Raw genomic sequence first — 19826 nt, forward strand, 5'->3', positions numbered from 1 at the left:
CTTGATCCCAACACTCAGGAGCCTGAGGCATTTGGATCTCTGAGTTTGATGCCGGCCTGGTCTACGTAGTAAGTTCTAGGACAGCCAAGACTGGTGTAGAGAAAGACCTTGTCTAAAAAACAAGTAAACAAACAAACAACAACAACAATGTATTCATCGCAACAATTCTATTTCAATTTAAAGAGCAAATGAGAGAGCTTTGCATAAAGGACTTTGCCAGCTCAATAGAAGGATATAGAAGATTTAGTGGAAATTAATTAGCCAAAAGTTTTTTGGCAGTGAAATTGGAGATCAGTTTTTATGGTTGCTTTAAGTTTAATATGTCCTGTATTTTTAAATTACATTATTTACTTTTATTTTTAAGTTTTTATTTGAAATTTTTGATGTTTAATGTTTTTCTACTATTATCTTTGAAACTCTTCATTGCACAATGACAGAATTGGCTTAAATGACTCTTGGAAATTACAGTAAATGCCATGTTCATTCTTTGTCCTCTCTTCCTTCTTCCCAACATATATTTCCTGTACTGTTAGGCATCAATCTTCCTGGTATTTTTTTCCACACAGAATCTTGAGAGGAAGAAAATGACATGTACAGATACGAAGTGATATTAGTTTCTTTCCGACTGGGTAATGTAATTACCACAGAACCCAGGGCTCACCCAAACCCAGTATTAACTGCCATCCACATAAATCAAGCATCCATCTTACTAATCACACACACATATCTGAAGCATTCCTTCTCCATGGCAACTCCCTGTTTTCCCTAGATAAGCATTTCTTACTCAAGTCCACAGTTGGTGGTAGTGTCCCATTTTGACTGACCCAGTTGGATGCAGCCCAAATCGAAATGCTTCACCTGAAGTAAAATTTCAATTAAACAGACATATAAATATTTTGTCCATGTGTATTTTTGAAATGACATTGGCTCACAAACATGTATTTAAGAGAGTGGTGAAGGGAAGAGCATACAAAAGAATGTGTGTCAAGTCAATTCTCCTGTTTGGAGGGAAATAAGATAAGTTGCTTGGTGAGAATCCAGGTGCTTGAGAGCTGAGGTTCTAAAACTTGTTCCACCACTGTGACCTCATCCTAGATACACCACCAGTGTCTCCTCAGAGAGGACATGAAATGTTACTGTATAATTCTTGGAATTTCTCTACCAGAACCTTTTCCGATCTTTAAAAATATTAATCTATAACTCAGTAGTAATGTCAAAAATTATCAGTAGGAAATGCATTTTACAATATTAATACTATTTTGAGGTTTCACTTGGTGTTTTTTTTTTATTTCGTTTGCTTGCTTGCTTAACAACATCATTTATAAGGCACTAACACAAAATTTTATCTGAGGTTCTTTCCGAAGTGGTTATTGGGTGAATTTTTTACTGACCTCCAGATTATTAAGTTTTCCATGGCAGCCTGACCCATGAAAGTCTTCATATTTTATTCAAATGAAAAATAATTTTATGTTGGCATAAAGAAAATTAGAAATAAAAGCAAAATTAAAGCTTTCTTCCTAAAAAAACTATAAAGTACTATATGAATTTAAATATGATTAAAAATATTGGAGGTGTTCATGTTTTGATATCTTTCACTGTGTTCTGAGAATATCAACATAACATAGGAAACAGTTGTATAATAATGTCACTGATAATTAAGAAGTCATTTTTCAGAAATCTTTCTCCACCTCATAAAGCCTCTGTCAACTTTCAGGACATAGTGACTTGGTACAGCTCAATGCGATGGAGCGGTGGGAAACATCACTCTTCAAATCAGCTTTATAGACTAAATATTTCAGATTAGCTCAGGGAGAAAAAGCCATCGTGGTTCATGGACGATGGATTTTATTAACATCAGGGATTGTGGAGTCAGAAATTACAGACTTACCAATGCATACAGCTGCATAGATTAGTCATTGAAGGGGTTTGCTTTCAACACAGCTGAGGTGGTTTCTAGGACCCGGCCCTTGCTGCTACTTTCAGATGAAAAGCATCCACAGACTGTAGCTTCTTAGTGAACTGATGGTTGTTTCTGTAACCTTGAGTTAACTCAAAGAACTTTCCTAGTGGTGAAGTGTGATCTTACTGAATGCCTTCAAGTACTGCTTAACAACATGAAAGGTTCAGGGCACACAGATACAATGCAAGTGTTTGTCTGGTCAGCTCCTTAGCTGTTCCTGTGTTTGTCTGACTCCCGCCAATTCGATCCACTCTCAGACTCTTAATTTCTTTGTATGTTGATATCGTCTTCTATTTCTGCTTAGTTACTTTATTATTCTTGTTGGACACATGCAGATAAGAATTGTCCATAAACTCTGTTAGTATTCCTACTCTCGTAGAAGGATGTGTAGAGGAACTTTAACTAACACAACTAAAAGTAAGTGTACAAGTTCTACAAACTTTCTTTTAGTTGTTTAAAAGATACAGAAACTAAAATTAAATTGTAACCACTTATAAATGAACACAGTTCCTTTATTTAATTTCTATATGGAAGGTTCTAAATATTAAGCACTTTCATCAAAAGTAAACACATGTGCTAACTAAATTTATTACAAATAACTTGTTTCCTAGCAGCCAACAAGTAACGAAGTTGAAACCCAGTCACTACTGCGGATGCCAAGAAGTGCTGGTTAACAGAAGCCAGGATATAGTGTCTCTGAGAGGCTCTGCCAGAGCCCTGCTGATACAGATGAGGATGCTTGCAGCTAACCTTTGGCTGAGAACTGCAACCTCAATGGAGGAGTTAGAGAAAGGACTGAAGGAGCTGAAGGGGTTTGCAACCCCATAGGAAGAACAACAATATCAACCAACCAGACCCTCTAGAGCTCCCAGGGACTAAACCACCAACCAATGACTCCAGCCACATGTGTAGCAGAGGATGGCATTGTTGGGCATCAATAGGAGGAGAAGTCCTTGGTTCCATGAAGGTTCATTTCCCCAATGTAGGGGAATGACAGGGCGTTGAGGTGGGAGTGTGTTCGTGGGAGAGGGATATCCTCGTAGAAGCAGGGAAGGGGGACAGGGTTTTGGGAGGAGGAAAGGGGATAACATTTGAAATGTAAAAACATAAAATATCCAAGAAAAATAACATTAAAAAGGAAAATATATTATAGCATAACTACATGTGTATAGCTGCATCTTATCTAGAATAACGAAAGGTAGTTATGTAATCGAAATCACAACAGACTCAAAAAGTCTGAAAGCACAGGATCTGTCAATGTGCAAAACCTGTGTGAGTTGGCATAGCTGCATTATTTACTGTGCAGTCTTCTTATGTGTCAAATCCTGTTACTACAACAGGTGCTAGTGATATTGACATTACTGCATGAATTATATTATCTTAAATCTTATAATAGCATGAACTGACATATCACTTTAGAAATGTATTATTCATTGTTTATACTTGAGATAATTTATAAGAACTGAAGATCTTTTCCTTTCTCATTGATGTTTGAAGTAAGTATAAGTGTGTTTGTGTTAAATTTTATTTTCCAATTTACAAAAGAAAGAGAGTTACTAACTTGATACACATTTAAAAGAGCAAAAATGTCTTTGGCTTATTTGCCCAGAAAGTAGCAATGAGAATACAAGGAAAGAATAATCGAAATTTTATCTTAAATAAGTTCAGAAATTTACTCTTATTATTACATTATAAGTGTCCATTCAAAGACCTAACATCTTCTTTACCAGACCCAAGTAACAACAGATGCATGCATCATTTACAAATAAAACCTTACTTTATTCGTAAGTGAAACAATACAATTTTGAAAATGGCCCCTTTTGTGGGTGAAGAAAATCACCACATAAAATGAAAGTTAAAGAGTTGATGATGGGTGTCTGTTATGTTCTACGTCCTGCCCTGGGTAAGCCACTCACACAATTCCTTTAAATTCATAAGGCAAACCTTGATAGATTCTGCTTGCCCTGCTTTATAAGCCTAGTGAATAGAATTGCTCTGGTGTTTCACACAGCCACCAACAGAGGGCCTGGAATTTCAGCCCTGGTGTTCAAGGTACAGATAAAATACACATTCTGCCTAGATGGCTTTTGCATTTTTTCATTCTATATGGTAAGAATCTTCTTCAAAGGCATCAAAATCTTTAGGAAAAATCTACATTTCCAAGGGTTTCAATATGTTCAATCCCTAATTTATGCAGTGTCTCCAAAAACATTGAGATATTTAAAGAAATGGTCTCAAAAGTAGTTGTGCTTTCCTCCCAGAGAAATTATAGCAGCTAGACATTTAGTAATTAATTTTAAAATATGTTAGGAAGCTAGAGAATGGTATGGGCATAAAGCATCCTATCTCTATTTCAAAGATGTTGACTTCCTGTATTTCTCATTCTTGTGGTTGGAAAATAATAAGCATAACTCCAAGAATCATGCTAAAGAGGCAGGCACATGTATTTACCAAGAATAAAGTAGTAAACATTATCTCGCTGGGTGGCCACATAAGAGGATATCCCAGCTACCAGACTGCACTCAGAGCAGCCTCATCTTGGCTAAATGAACAATCAAACAGTATTTCTAAAAAGAGTGTCTGCAGCTTGGGCAATAACTGTAAAATTAAGAAGTCAGTGGGACCAGATGTTTGTAATTACATTGAAACTGCATGGAAGGCACTGAATATTTGTTTGAGAAAGGGAATAAGACCAGAGGCTGATCAATAGGCAGGAGATTATTTTCCAGACGGTCATAGATGATTTTCTTTTAGGGAAATCGTTATCATGAATTACATTGATTTTTTCAAGAAAGCATATATGCCATTTCAGATAAGTGAAATGATACTTTAATAAAGCTTTTAAAATAGCATGTAGTTAAGTAAAACTCCATATTTCTACCCATTTCCCTTTCTTCACTGGATACTGTTCTAGCATCCTAAGTGCTCCTCATAATAATAAATGTTATTACTAACCTATTTTAGAATTAATTTATGTAAGTGTTTTATGGGTATTCCTTCTGCATTGAGCTGAATTCTAAGAGGAATGCATTTACGTATTTCAAGCAATGGCCCTGTGAGATATGCCATGTAAGAGCAATATTGGCTGTCAAGAGATATGTGGAATACACAAATTCTTACAGCTTTTATGTAACAGAGCTCGATCGGAACCCAGAATCTGCTTTCCAAGTTACTCCCTACCAAACACACATAAACACACATAAACACACACACACACACACACACACACACACACACACACACACACACAAACACACATCCTAACCTCTACAAGAGCATGAAAAGTTCTTTGATGTTGAGAAATTGTGCCAGACTGTCTACACACCTCCTGCTACGCTTCCTGGAAGCCAGGATGGTATCTATGTGACAAATGTAAAGACAGCATAGGACACTGTCCCGAATTTAATCAAGATCACAGCGACTTTTGTGCTAAACACTGACTCTGATCCTACTTTCACGAACCTGATTTCATCAACTATCTACGTCTGGCATTGACACTTTTTTCTGTATATTTTCTTTTTATTCTTTTTCTTTCCTTTTTGATTTTACAGGGTTTTGTTGTATAGTTTAGGCTGGCCCAAAACTCAATTGGTAACCCAGTCTAGTTCCAAACTCAAAGTAATCTTTCTGCCTCCTTCCTAAGCGCTAGAATTATAAATATGAGCACCTCCCCTTCTGCTACTTGAACTTTCTCTCTTATTTCACACTAGCTATATGATATCAAATGCCAGAATATTTGATCATATAGGAAATGATAGATAAAACTTTAATAAGTACAGTCACTCAAAAATCACCACAAAATCATGTTAGCGGTAGCATGTATACTTTGGTACCCTTTGGCATAGGTTATGTTCCTGACCTCACAGTTTTATATACTTACTCACTGTTGAATTGTCCCTAAATTCAATAGTAACTTGCATGACACAATTTTATACCATGCTTCATAAGCTACTGTGCTGAAGGGCATTTTTAGTAGAACAGTATCTGTATGTGCATTCCAAATAAAAATAAAATGTACGGCTGGAGAGTTTGGCTCAGAGGTTAAGAGCACTTGAAATTTTGCCAAAGGATCTGGATTCAGTAAACAACATTTCATGAGGTGAATCCCAGCAGTTTTGAGGATCCAGACCCTCCCTGAACTCCTGGGCACTGAGCACCTGTATATAAGCAGAAACCAACATAAACACTTAAAATAAAAATCCTAGGAAGTGGAGAAGCTTCGCAGTAAGTGACACATTTCTGTACAAGCATAGGAGCCTGAGTTCAGATCCCAGAGTCACTTCAACTCTCAGATGTGTTAGGTCTCACCTGAGATCCAGGATTCAGTGGGCAGTGGCGGGACTTGCTAGCCAAAATGTCAAGCTGAGCTGGTGAACTCTAGATACAGTGAGAGATCCTGTCTTAAGAAATGACATGGAGATTGGCTGGAAGAGATGCTTAACATCAACTTCTGGACTCCACATGTATGTTTGTATATGTGAACATGCATCATCATACACACACACACATGCACATATATATCTAATATATATATATATATATATATATATATATATATATACACACACACATACACACAAGCAAGAACTAAAAGTTTAATAAACCAGCAGGTGAAGCTATATACATCCTTCATTGGTCACTGGCTTCAAATGGACAAGACTTGTGAGATCACCAGAGAATACTGATAGATAAAATCAGTAAAATGATAACGTTTCATGAAATTTCATGGAAGTGGCAGGGATATGTGGCCTTTATTACCTTTTGCAACCATGTCCTTAACCTAAAAGTTCTTAGGAATAAATGATTGGTCTCTCATAGATACGTGGTTTGCAGTGCCTTTTATGAACAACCTTCTCTGTGTTGGATCACATGATGAATTTATTTCAGGAAGACGCAGCCCTTCTTTGCTCTCCTAAAAATCATTATCCCAACAATTTCTAGTACTCTGCTACATGCATACACAACTGTGGAAATGTAAGAGCCATAGAAACCCTGTTATATTCTGCACTCTAGCTACCTGTCAACTGCCATGAACTGACTCTGAAATCTTCTGCACACACTGATGTGTTGGAACAGTTTTTTTTTCCTTTCTCATTCTTGAACCTTTGAAACCTGTGCTTAAACTAGCAGAAGTAGGTCACTGGAGACAGACCTTGAAGGTTATGTCTATCCCTAGTGCCAGTATGAACGACCTGTCAAGATGGGAGCAAGCTGTGTTGTAAGCTCCTACCGGCATGCCCTCGTCCCTTTGGTGGACTGGTACCTGAAATCCATGCCAACCAAGAATCCTTCCCGACTGTTCTGTTATAGCTTCCACACTGGCAAGAAGTGTATTATTTCATGTAGCCACTGTAAGGTATTACGTTTGAATCCAGGTTTGGGTATGGAGTCGTAGATGTTATAGAACGTGGAACAGAACCTGTGACTACTTCACAACCAACTCTATAGGAAACCTCAAGGGATCTCTGGTGCCAGGAGCTTTAGCCTTAACTGTGGTTTCTGCCAAGTCCCCAATGGAAATGGTAGTGTTTAAGACGGACACACCTTCACAGTGTTCCCTTTCCGTCCATATACACTGTAAAGTCCTCAGTGCTCACAACACAAATCGTGTTGTGTGTTCTGTTTAGTTTCAAGCCTCTTGTGCTAACACCTATTGCAAAGCTGTTAGAATTTTAGCCTAGCAAAAGTCAGAGCGGTAAGAGGAATTTTCTCCATATTTCACACTTTTTCATATTTCCATATTTTAACGTACAACTCCAATCTCCATATTAATTTACAGTCCTATTATGGGTTAGATAAATAATTATAACTTCAATTACTTTGTTGGGTTATTTTATATGGCACATTTCACAGCTATCCCAGCATGGGAACTGTTGGATGCTTTAATAGATGAAGACCCAGTAGCTGAGAGTTTAAATGGTGCAGACCAGCCAGGTAGTTGACACCTAGCTGAATGAGTCTTCACTCATATCTAATTGCCTCTAACTACCCTGTGCTATTTGAATTCATTGTACTGGTAGACAGATTGTTAATGGAGATTTTCATTGCTGCTTTCTGTACCCAAGGTTCAGTCTCGAACACACTAGGGTTCAAAGACAGTGCCTTTAGAGAGTTATTGAATTACAAACACTCTGGCCTCATCAACAGACTAAATCTACTTACAAGTTATCATTTAATGGGTTTGAGGATGAATTTGTCATAAACATGAGCATCCCCCTTTCTGCTTGCCTGCTGCCCTGTGGTACATAGCCTCTGCACATGTTTCTACCACTTTGATATCCTGCTTCAACATGGGCCTCAAACATTTACCATTGCAAGAACAACATTGGACTGAAAGTTTGAAAATGAGGAGCTAAAATAACTTTTTCCTGATAGTGGTTTGAATAGGTTTGGCTCCCCATAGACTCATGTGTTTGAATATGTTTGGCTCAGACACTATGAGGAGGTGTGGCCTTTTTGGAGTAGTTGTGAACTTGTTGGAGAAAGTATGTCACTGTAGGGGAGGGCTTTGAGACTCTCTTCCTAGCTGCCTGGAAGATAGTCTTCTCCTGACTGTCTTTTAAACAAGATGTAGAACTCTCAGTTCTTTCTTCAGCATTGTGTCTACCCACAGGCCACCATGCTTCCTGCCATGATGATAATGGACTAACCCTCTAAGACTGTAAGCCAGCCCCAATTAAATGTTTGCCTTGGTCATGGTGTCCCTTCATAGCAATGGAATCCCTAACTAAGACAGTCCCCATATTAAGTTGTTTACCTCATTTTGTCACAGCAGACAACAAAAAGCTGACTTCCTTGCCTACAGATACACTAGGAGATTTAAGATAGTAATTGTCATTCAAAAGCCAGGCAAAATCGGCTTTGCAACCAAATTCAGGTTATCGTTACCTAGAAACCGTTACTGTTGTTTTAGCAACCTAATAATCAGTGGGCATGAAGTCAGTCTCGGAAGAGTAATAAGCTGACCATCTTCCCTCCCCATTCTCTGTTCCATTAGTAACACGGTCAGAGTCTAAGCGTAGGTAAAATGTAAAGACCAACCAGACACTTGAAGCATTCTAAAAGTTACGTAACACAGAGGAACTCCTTGATGAGAGTAACAATTCTAATTAAGCCTTGAGGAAAATTACATTTTATTTTCCAAAATTTAATAAAATCACAACCAACAAAATACATACAATATTTTACTTGGAGGTAAAATATTTTAAATTATTTCCATGAATTATAGCAATAGAAAGTGAGAAAAGAAATGAAGCCAAGTTAGAGACAATAGGAAAGATGACATCCTAGAAAATTTTATGAGAACAGAATCCTTTCAGGTAGTTCTTTTTTTTTTTCAATTTCATAGTCTCATGAAGAAGAAAAATAGAATCAACCAATAATTTGAAAGGATGGGAGAAAATGAAGCACGGAAACAAACCATTTTGTTTGACTAAATTAGTGCATTTAGTCCAATCTTGGTAATTCTAATAAACTTCATAACATCATTACTCAGTACTCATAGATATTAAGTTAAGATTCTGACATGTAGGAGTAGGAACAAGGCTCAGTGGATACAGTTCTTGCATGTTCAAGCATATCATTGAATTGGGCTCACGTCTAATGTTGGTTTCTTTTTCTTTCTTTTTTTATATTTATTATCAATTTTATTTCTTCATGCAGTGTGTTTTGATCATATTCTTTCTCCTCTCCCAAGTCTTCACAGATCTTCCCAACCCACCCAACTTCATGTTTCTCCTATCAAAAAAAAATACAATAATAAACAACAAACCCAAGAGGGGGAGGACATAAAGACAAACCCCACGAAACCATGGGAAAAAAGCAGCAGCAGCAGCAGCAACAACAGCGGCGCGGCGGCGGCGGCGGTGGCGGCGGGCGGCGGCCCGGCCCGGCGGGCGGCGCGGCAGCAGCAGCAACAAAAGGCACACAAAAAACAATGGCATCTGTTTTGTGTGGGCCAACTACTCCTGAACATTGACTGCCCTGAAATGTGGTTGACATACCCAGTAACACTCCATTGAAGAAGACAGATTTTTCTCTCTCACAGCAAAATATGGATTGCAAATAGCTTCTTGGTTGGAGGTGGGTCTTGGTGCTCTCTTCCCATTCTCTGGCCTGGATTTTTGTCTGGCTTGAATTTGTGCAGCTTATGTGCATGCTGTCGTAGTCTCAGAACGTTCACATGCATATTGGCTCTATAGAGTCTGAAAGAGGCTGTTTCCTTAGAGTTTCCCACCACCTCTGACTCTTGCAATCTTTCTACCTCCTCTTCTGCATCGCAGCCTGAGCCTTGGAGGGAAGGATTTAATAAAGACATCCCATTTAGTATGGAATGCTCCAAAGTCGTCTACTCTCTGCACCTTGTCCAGTCATGGGTCTCTGCATTATTTACTATCTATTATGAGAAGCCTCTCTGATGAAGGTTGAGTAATGCCTTGATCTATGGGCGTAGCGTTGTGTCACAAGGAGTTGTTTCATTGCTATGTTCCCTTAGCAGAATAGTAATGGGTTCTATGTAAATTTTAGAACAATCTTGTATTTTTTCTTCCATCTTTATTAAATTGTGTATTTCTTATTTACATTTCAAATGTTATTCCCTGTCCTGGTTTCCAGGACAAAATCCCCCTAACTCCTCCCCCTCCCCTTCTATATAGTTGTTCTCCTCCCCATTCATCTTCCATTACCACCCCCTAACAATCCCGTTCACTGGGGGTCCAGCCTTGGCAGGGCCAAGGGCTTTCCCTTCCACTAGTGCTCTTACTACGATATTCATTGCTACCTATGAGGTTGGAGCCCAGGGTCAATCCATGTATAGTCTTTGGGTAGTGGCTTACTCCCTGGAAGCTCTGGTTGCTTGGCATTGTTGTTCATATGGGGTCTCAAGCCCCTTCAGCTCTTTCAGTCCTTTCTCTGATTCCTTCAATGGGGGTCCTGTTCTCAGTTCAGTGGTTTGCTGCTGGCATTTGCCTGTGTAATTGCCATACTCTGGCTGTGTCTCTCAGGAGAGATCTACATCCTGTTCCTGTCAGTCTGCACTTCTTTGCTTCATCGATCTTATCTAATTTGGTATCTGTATATTTATGGGTCATATATGGGGCAGGCTCTGAATGGCTGTTCCTTCAGTCTCTGTTCCAAACTTTGCCTCCCTATCCCCTCTTAAGGGTATTCTTGTTCCCCTTTTAAAGAAGGAGTGAAGCATTTGCATTTTGGTCATCCTTCTTGAGTTTCATGTGTTCTGTGCATCCAGGGTAATAAGAGCATTTGGGCTAATAGCCATTTATCAATGAGTGCATACCATGTGTGTTTTTCTGTGATTGGATTACCTCACTCAGGATGATATTTTCTAGTTTCATCCATTTGCCTATGAATTTCATGAAGTCATTGTTTTTGATAGCTGAGTAGTATTCCATTGTGTAGATGTACCTTATTTTCTGAATCCATTCCTCTGTTGAAAGGCATCTGGGTTCTTTCCAGCTTCTGGCTATTATAAATAAGGCTGCTATGAACATAGTGGAGCATGTGTCTTTGTTATATGTTGGAGCATCTTTTGGATGTATGCTCAAAAGAGGTATAGCTGGGTCCTCAGGTAGTTCAATGTCCAATTTTCTGAGGAACCTCCAGACTGATTTCCAGAATGGTTGTACCAGTCTACAATCCCACCAACAACGGAGGAGTGTTCCCCTTTCTCCACATCCTCGCCAGCATCTGCTGTTCTGACTGGTATGAGGTGGAATCTCAGGGTTGTTTTGGTTTGCATTTCTCTTATGACTAAAGATGTTGAACATTTCTTTAGGTGCTTTTCTGCCATTCGATATTCCTCAGCTGTGAATTCTTTGTTTAGCTCTGAACCCCATTTTTAATAGGGTTATTTGTCTCCCTGCAGTCTAACTGCGTGAGTTCTTTGTATATTTTGGGTATTAGCCCTCTATCAGTTGTAGGATTGGTAAGTGAGAGACACTGTATCAAGAAGCAAAAGAGAAGCCTCCTGAGTAATGATGGTCAAGTTTGAACTCTTACCTAATCACAGGCACATGCTTATTTTCACTCACCACACAAACATAGTATTTTGATATATCAATAATATTTATTTTTTAGCAAATCCTGTTTTTCTTTATCCCTTTCCCCTTGTAGTCACAAACCTAACTTTGCTTTCATGATAAATACAATGGGACATTATTCATTCTGTGATTGACTTATTTATACTTAATGCAATGTCCTAAGTTCTTCTCTCATATTATTTTCTTCTTTTTGAAAGTCTCAATACTTTTCTATTACATATATATGTAATATATAATGGAATTTTAAAATTTATTATTATTAGTTATTTTGATTATAATAATCATTTTTATTATTATTTGTGTGTGTTTGAGAAACAGACATACCCAGTGGGGAGAGAGAGAGAAAGAGAGAGAGAGAGAGAGAGAGAGAGAGAGACGTATGCAAATTCAAAGCTGCAGTAAGCGTGTGATGGTCAGAAGACAACTGTCAGAAGTACATTCTCCTCATCCATTATGGGTTCTGGCATTGACCACAGGTCATTCTGCTAGGGGGACATGCACTTTTACCCACAATGCTCCATGTCAGCTCCTATATACTGTATATTTAATCGACTCACCCTGTTATAGGACATTGTGCCGGGTCTAGTTTTAACCTCTTTTAAAATAATTGTTTCTAACTTTATAAATTCAATGTGAGTGATATGGGCAAAAGAAAACAACGCCGGAAAACTAACGGTTTTGATATTCAATTGGTTTTTATACCTATTGATATCATTTGTGTGCTTTTCCTTCACTTGTCGGTAAAACCCATGCTATCACTTATTATGGACATCAGTTATGCACCTATTATTCTTTTCTACCCATAAAATGTAATGTAGCTAAAAAACCCCATCTACAGGGAATAAAATATTGTATTTGAGGCTCCCTCTTTCCAGCTGACTCTAGGTTCTGTTAAGTTAACAATAAAAACTAAGCAACACTCTAATGTTTTATATAGACATTTCTCAAGCCCCAGAAATGATTTAGGAAGAAAAAAGCATTGGTTGGTAATCAGTTGTTGGTAATAAAACATGATTTTAATTTCTCCCTCAGCTCCAAACACTGGATTCTTCAACCCATTTTCATATTATATAAACTTAACAGAAGGAAATGATTTTGAAATGTGCTACAGGTTCTCGTGGTTCTAGCTATTTTTGAAGATAACTTAATTTGGAATTCTTATGACTCCCACATTTGCACTGCTTTTAAATGGAAGTGGAAGATAGGCTGGAAATTTTAGACAAAGAGCGTAGAGCCACTTGTGCCTTGCATCAAAGCACAGACTCCCTTTTCTGCTAAGATCATTCTCTTCAAATGAGCAAACAGGTCCAGAAGGGGTTGGTGAGTAGTAAAGAGGAGGACTGAGCAACTAAACCAGCCCCAATACCTAGGGGACAATAGTTATCATAGCCAGAACTCACTCATGCCTAGAAGAAGAGGAATTAGGTCTCAAACGTATATACAGAGATTTAACCTGCATGATTCATGGTCATTGTACACACAGTCCCTTACTATGCTTATACAGGATTGATCTCCTATGCATTTTACTAGGAAATACTCATAACAATTTCTAAAATATTGCCTCATCTTCACAGTGGCTTGATGAAGGGATGGTATTTGTAGAAAGGTTTAAATTAAAGGATGGAATTTAAACATACTTGTTTTGATGCACAGAGAGAAAGAAGGACACAATGATCCATGGTAGTGATTAATAATATAAGAACCCAAATTAAAGTAATTGGTTGTCATCTCAAGTGTCAAATCAGATGTGTGATTACAGACACCATAATGTGGCACCAGCATATTGGTCATTGTACATTTTTTTGTGATTTATGCAATTTTATGTGTCAATTGAAGTTACCAAGAGAGCAAAAGCTTTACATATATAAGGGCATTGCCAAATCTCCTTATTTCCATTTCAGCATTACAGTGGAATTCTCCCCTGAATCTTTAGAGAGTTGCATAAAGGCCCACAACAATGAGATAAAGGTAATAAATTGTATCACATTTTTAGCTACATAAAAGAAATAAAAATAAAATTGCCATTCATAGACACTAATTTTCCCAGCACTACTTCAGCAATTCCATTTTACATGGCAAATTCACATTACATATGCTGACTGAGTGAATGCGAACATCTATGTTTATGTGTAAATTAATTAGGCAAACAATTGCATCAGAGAGTCCAGTGTACACAAGCAATACGTCTTTCCTCCTTCCAGCAGACAGGTTAATAGCTTGGCCCTGCCTGGCTTCCCACTTTGCTTGAACTAATTTCAAACAGCAGATAGATTGTATTTGGGAAGTACACTTTCAGTTCTGTTTCTACAACGTATTATGTAGAGCTCAGAGCAATATAGAACTGTGAAGATTTGGAGGTAAAGTATACATCTGAAAATTTTTATTAAAACCTCTAAAATCCTAATGCAAATAAGATTGATCATTTTTTTTGTATGGGACTTGAATGATGCTTTTCTTACCTTATTGTCTGTTTTATTCTTTATAAATAAATACAAAGATGATCAAACAAATATCTCCTTAATATGAACGTTTTCATAGGTTATCTAAGAAACTGTTCATCTAACCATCTAACTTTTCTCTTACTACACACACATACACACACAAACACACACACACACACACGCACACGCATGCATGAACTTATAGTACACATTAAATATACATTTCTAAATTTGATTGTAATCATGGTATATTGATAGTCAGGCTCCATTATAAGGAGAAATTCTACTTGAACAACAGTTTCACTGGGAGTAGGAAGAAATTTTGAGCTCTTGGGAGAGAAGAACAGGATCTAGGATTGGGAACCCTACCTAGCCCTGTCTAGTTCTAGCCCTCCCTCCTTCCAGATTCAGAGTTAAAACTTTTTTTTGACAGGGAGAAATGGTCAAGATTCTAGATGCAAATTAAACTCTTTCACATGAATCTTGCCATTCATTGCTTGTGTGGAAGTTTAAAGTTTAATGTCAGATTCCAGCAACAAGGCTGGTGCACCTGAAGTCTAGTAAATACTAAAGGCAGTTCTGATAGATATGAGGTCTTGTTCCAAGCCAGGACTTTGGGATGATCTAAGTATGTTCATGCTGGGTATGTTGGTCTAATTTCATTCCAACACTTCTTCTAACCATCCAAGGGTTAAATTCTCTGCTTTCCTGGTCCTAATGTCATTTGTTTCCTACATTGGACTCTGAGTGATAAAGAGAATAATCTGAAAACTATTACATTTCTCATTCTTAGACCAAACCCAATTTTCTAGATACAATGTTGAAAGAAATTGTCAAATCTGAAGTACAAGGTTGGTCTATTTGTCCATTACAAATCTTGAGTCCGACTGCTATATCAAAGTTGTTAGAGGAAAGGAAATGTTCCAGAACCATGTTGGAAAGGCTCACAAAAGGCCTAAAGGAACTAGTCAGCCAGCATTGTGGTTTGATTATGAAGACTCACCCTTGGTCCTAAACAGATTGAACCTCCTGGAAAGTCATGAAGCCTTTAGAAGGTGAAACCTTGCTAAAAGAAGTGGATCATTGAGGATGGGCTTTGAAGTTTCTTAGTTCAGCCACTTCCTGTCCTTCTTATGTGACTACAATGTTACTAGCTCCCTAACACTCCTGCAGCTGTGTATTCCCTGACAACAGTGAACTATAACCCCTAGACCATGAGTCAACCTGAACCCTTCCTTCTTTAATTTTCTCTTGCCTAGTATTTCTGTCATAGCAGTGAGAAAATTAACAAATATAGCCAGTATCCCAATAACAAGACTGCAAATGTTCATTGCTTTTGGTCTAACAATTAAGAATCTTGTCTTCATTTTTCAACCATTCTGACAAGCAATGATGGGCTTTGGCTCTGCATTATATAATTATCAATAGTATCCCTCTGTCTTCTAGCATCTCTTACTATCTAGTACAGGTAATAATATCTCCTCAGATGAGATTTTTAAAAAAAAGAACTAATGAAACAGGGATATAAAAAATTACATTTTTTCTTTGTTGCTATATAACTCATGTGGCAGAATCAGAAAGATTGATTTTAAGACTCCCAAGAAAAATTAAAATAAAAATGGTCTGAACGGGCAGAAGCCATACAGGAAGAACAGCAGTGGGCAAGTGAACGCCCTGGAGACAGACCACTGTCTGCTCAGCTGTGATGAATGAACACAGATGGGGCTTCGCAACCCCAGAGATTTCATCTCAGGATTACTTCTCCTTACTAACGTGCATTCTCATGTTTGTCATTGCCATACTCCTCCTTTATTTGGCTTGTTGTGAGTGGACACAGGGAAATCCTCGCTGCCTAGATTCTGGTGGGATTACTTCCTGGGCAATAGCCCACCGTGTTGGACAAGTTTCTTGCAAGTCAACACGAGGATGAAAGTTCTTGAGATAATACTGTCCAGATGAATGAATGATTTTATGGAACTTCTGATGTGATTTATGTAGTTTTAGGAAGTTACCTTGTAATTTGTGGATGTTACAGTAATTGCTAGAAAATATAAAGTTGGGAAATTAGGACAACTGATAAAGAGTTTTAAGTTAGAATCAAGAGGAGATGGGCCCCTTCCTGATAGAATAGCAAAATCAGCTTGAGTTACAGAAAGTACAGTGAGAATTCATGCCTTTTTAAAAAACTTTTTAAAAACTTTGTATTGGTTATTTTATTTACTTACATTTGAAATGTTACCCCGTTCTCTCTGCTCACATACCCCTCTCTCTACTTCTATGAAGATGCTCCCACTCCTTTCTACCCACTCCCAACTCAACACCTTGACATCCCTCTACTCTGAGGAAATGAGCCTTCACAGGAACAAGGGTTTCTCTTCCTACTGAGGCCAGACAATGCCATCCTCTGGTACGTATGTGGCTGGAGCCATGGGCCAATCCATGAGTACTCTGGTTCATGGTTTAGTCTCTGGGAGCTTTGGGAGGGTCTTCTTATTGGTTGATATTCTTGTTCTTCCTATTGCAAATCAATTCAGCTCCTTCAGTCCTTCCCCTAAACCTCCCTTGGGGTACATGTTCTCAGCCCAGTGGTAGCTGCAAGCATCCACATCTGTATCAGTAAGGCTCTGGCAGAGCACTCATGCTTTATAAGCATGCAGTTGTAGAGGCAAGAAGAGTAGGCTTGGAACATGCTAATGATAAAGCAAGCGTACACTCTAGGTTGGGCGTGAGTTCTTCAATCTTGTGATTTAGGGATGAGGTAACAGGTTTTTGGTGTGCACCAGGAAACAGTAAGTTATAATAAAGAATGAATAATTCTATCGTGTGTCTCAGAATAGAAAACAAAGGTTTAGCCAGTTTAGCCACTTCAAAAATAAGACATGAAAAGATGGATGACCTGCTTCTGTCAACCAAGCATAGGAGGAAACTGGCTACTATAGACTTGGCCTGCTTAAACTTTGTTAATCGGTGACTAAGATGTTACTGCTTTGAAGTCAAATGGAAAGACAGATGGCAATTGATTAGTTAGATATGCTTCATATAAGAAATATGCAAACAACATCCTGTTGTAATCTCCCTTTGTTTAATGATTTTAATATGGTTTTGAAGAATATGTTCTTATGGTGAATATCTCTGGCAAATTTGTAACTTGTGGCTATGAGGTAATTTTCTTCTTAATATTAAAAAAACTGTCTAAAAGGGTATCAAAAGGAACCCCTTTAAGGTATTAATGGCTGGAGCTTCTCTTGGCTTTAACCATAGTCTCTCTGTGAGTGTTTGATTCTCCTGTTCTCTTCTCTAACCACTGGTTGAAATAGGCAGCAGCCCCCATCAGTATCTGGACTGACACCCATAGGTAGCTCTAAGAATTGGCCCTATTGGCTGTCTGCCTCACTTTACCCTGGCATGTCAAAGCTGCTCTTTGACATTCAGCCATCTAGTTAAATTTAAAGTTAGACTCAACACATTACTGTTTCCTCTCTGCATACACATTCTCTTGGTGACTTCTGTATGAACAATAGAAATAAAAAGGGAAACATATGGTGTAAGGTATGTTACTTTATTGAGAAAAGCAACTGAATAAAGTTAAAGCAATTTAGGTATTTCAGTGGAAATAGAACAACTATCTAGAAATGATGTGTTTCACTTAGCTGCACATAGCCCTGGGGGCCATCAATCAAACCTTTCCTGAAGTGATTATGGGAAGGGGAACACAGTGAACTACAATTTCATCATCTCGTCCATGTTTGGCAAATGACCAGGTACAACAATCGACAATCTCATCTTCATTTTTCATCTCTTCTCATAAGAAAAAAACGCAATGAACATTTGCAGCTCTATTACATTCCAGAACAGCTGTGTTATACTTTTCAATCCTTTGTTTTCCAGAAGAAAGAAACACCGTGCGACACTATGTATTCTACCAAGAAGAAAGCAGAACAGAAACCTGTACTTTTGAATCTGTTTAACTGAGTTAAGTTGAGTAAGTTCTACATCTGCCCTGAAACAAAGGTGCCTGAAAAAGAGGCTTGCTTTAGAATCATTGTTGTAAGGATAATGGCAGTAGGAATGGGTACCTGGTAAAAGTCCTTCAATATCTTTCACAATTGTGAAATTCTGCAGACTGCCTCCTCCTTCCTGAATAAATTTGATAATGTCTTTGAAACAGGACGTATGCAATTTGTATTGCTTGCTATTTGTTTTGAGGAAATAAAACTGTTTTTCACTTATTAAACCTTAAGTCAATGTCTTTATAGCTACCCTTGCCTTATAGCTATGCACTCAAATCAGTACTGAGATTTATTGAGAGGTTCATGTACTTACTATTATAGATTTTAATTGGTAGGTCATAGATATATAGTCACAGTTAATACTTATATTAATTATATTTCTAAAGTAACTGTTATTATGATACCTAATGTTATTTTTATCATATTTCATAAATACATAGGAACAGATTCTAAGCTTTGGCAGAATTAATCTAAAAGTCTTTCTAGACATGCATTTAAATGAATAATGAAACCCACACATACACAGGTTGGTACATGTGAAACTGGAGAATTTCATTTGCATTTTACAGAAACTGAATAACCAGTTTAGTGGACAAAACTAGGATTAGTTTATGATCTGACATGAGAAGTGTGCTTGAAATGTTTTCATCTGAGTTCCTCCATCTCTGGGTGGGAAAGCCATGTAACAATTGCCTCCTGTAGAGAAACCTAAGAGGAATGGTCTTTTAGCGCAGTTCCTCCAAGCTCAGTCTGGTGAATAGCAATAGATGGATTGAGACTGTTTCTTCTCTTTCTGACTTCTGGCAATGTTATTCAGGACTGTACAATGTTACCAAAGAAATTCTCCATGTAATTGGTAGTGAGGTTTATGAAGACCAGTCTTCACATTGATGACAGCATGACAGTTACACTTTGTTATCTGACAAATACTTTTTCTAGTCATCTGTTTTGGTGATTGTGAAAAGATGAGTCTGAAAATTTCATCTTTGGGGTAGGTAAAGAAAGAAGAGAGTCGCTTTGATCCTCAGCAGTGGAAACTGTGCCCCCACCCAAGCAGCCAGAATAAGTGGACCACTGGCAACATAAACCCTCACAGAGTAACTGGAAAAGAGTTTGAAGAAGATTAATTTCAGATGGCCAGATTCAAACTAAGTCGGTGAAATGTGAGTTTTCATGCTTGCTCTGCATATACCACAGAACGGTTTTGGAGAGTGGAGCATGTATTATATAGAGAATTAGTGCACTGCAACCTTAAATTCAGGACAGTAACACTGAGAAGAACCTGACATGCACGAGGCTTCCCTGCATGACAGGTTTAGCGGTAGACTCATAGGTAGCGTTCTTATGGATCACAGTG

General features: G+C 38.0%; 1 protein-coding gene across 1 annotated transcript in view; it reads right to left on the minus strand.

The window, feature by feature from the left end:
• Marchf1 (membrane associated ring-CH-type finger 1) overlaps positions 1-19826 on the minus strand; it is a 503920-nt gene that overhangs the window by 297281 nt on the left and 186813 nt on the right. The gene's annotated exons all lie outside the window — the stretch shown is intronic.

The sequence above is a fragment of the Rattus rattus genome, chromosome 13, assembly GCF_011064425.1.
Source record: "Rattus rattus isolate New Zealand chromosome 13, Rrattus_CSIRO_v1, whole genome shotgun sequence".
NCBI lineage: Eukaryota > Metazoa > Chordata > Mammalia > Rodentia > Muridae > Rattus > Rattus rattus.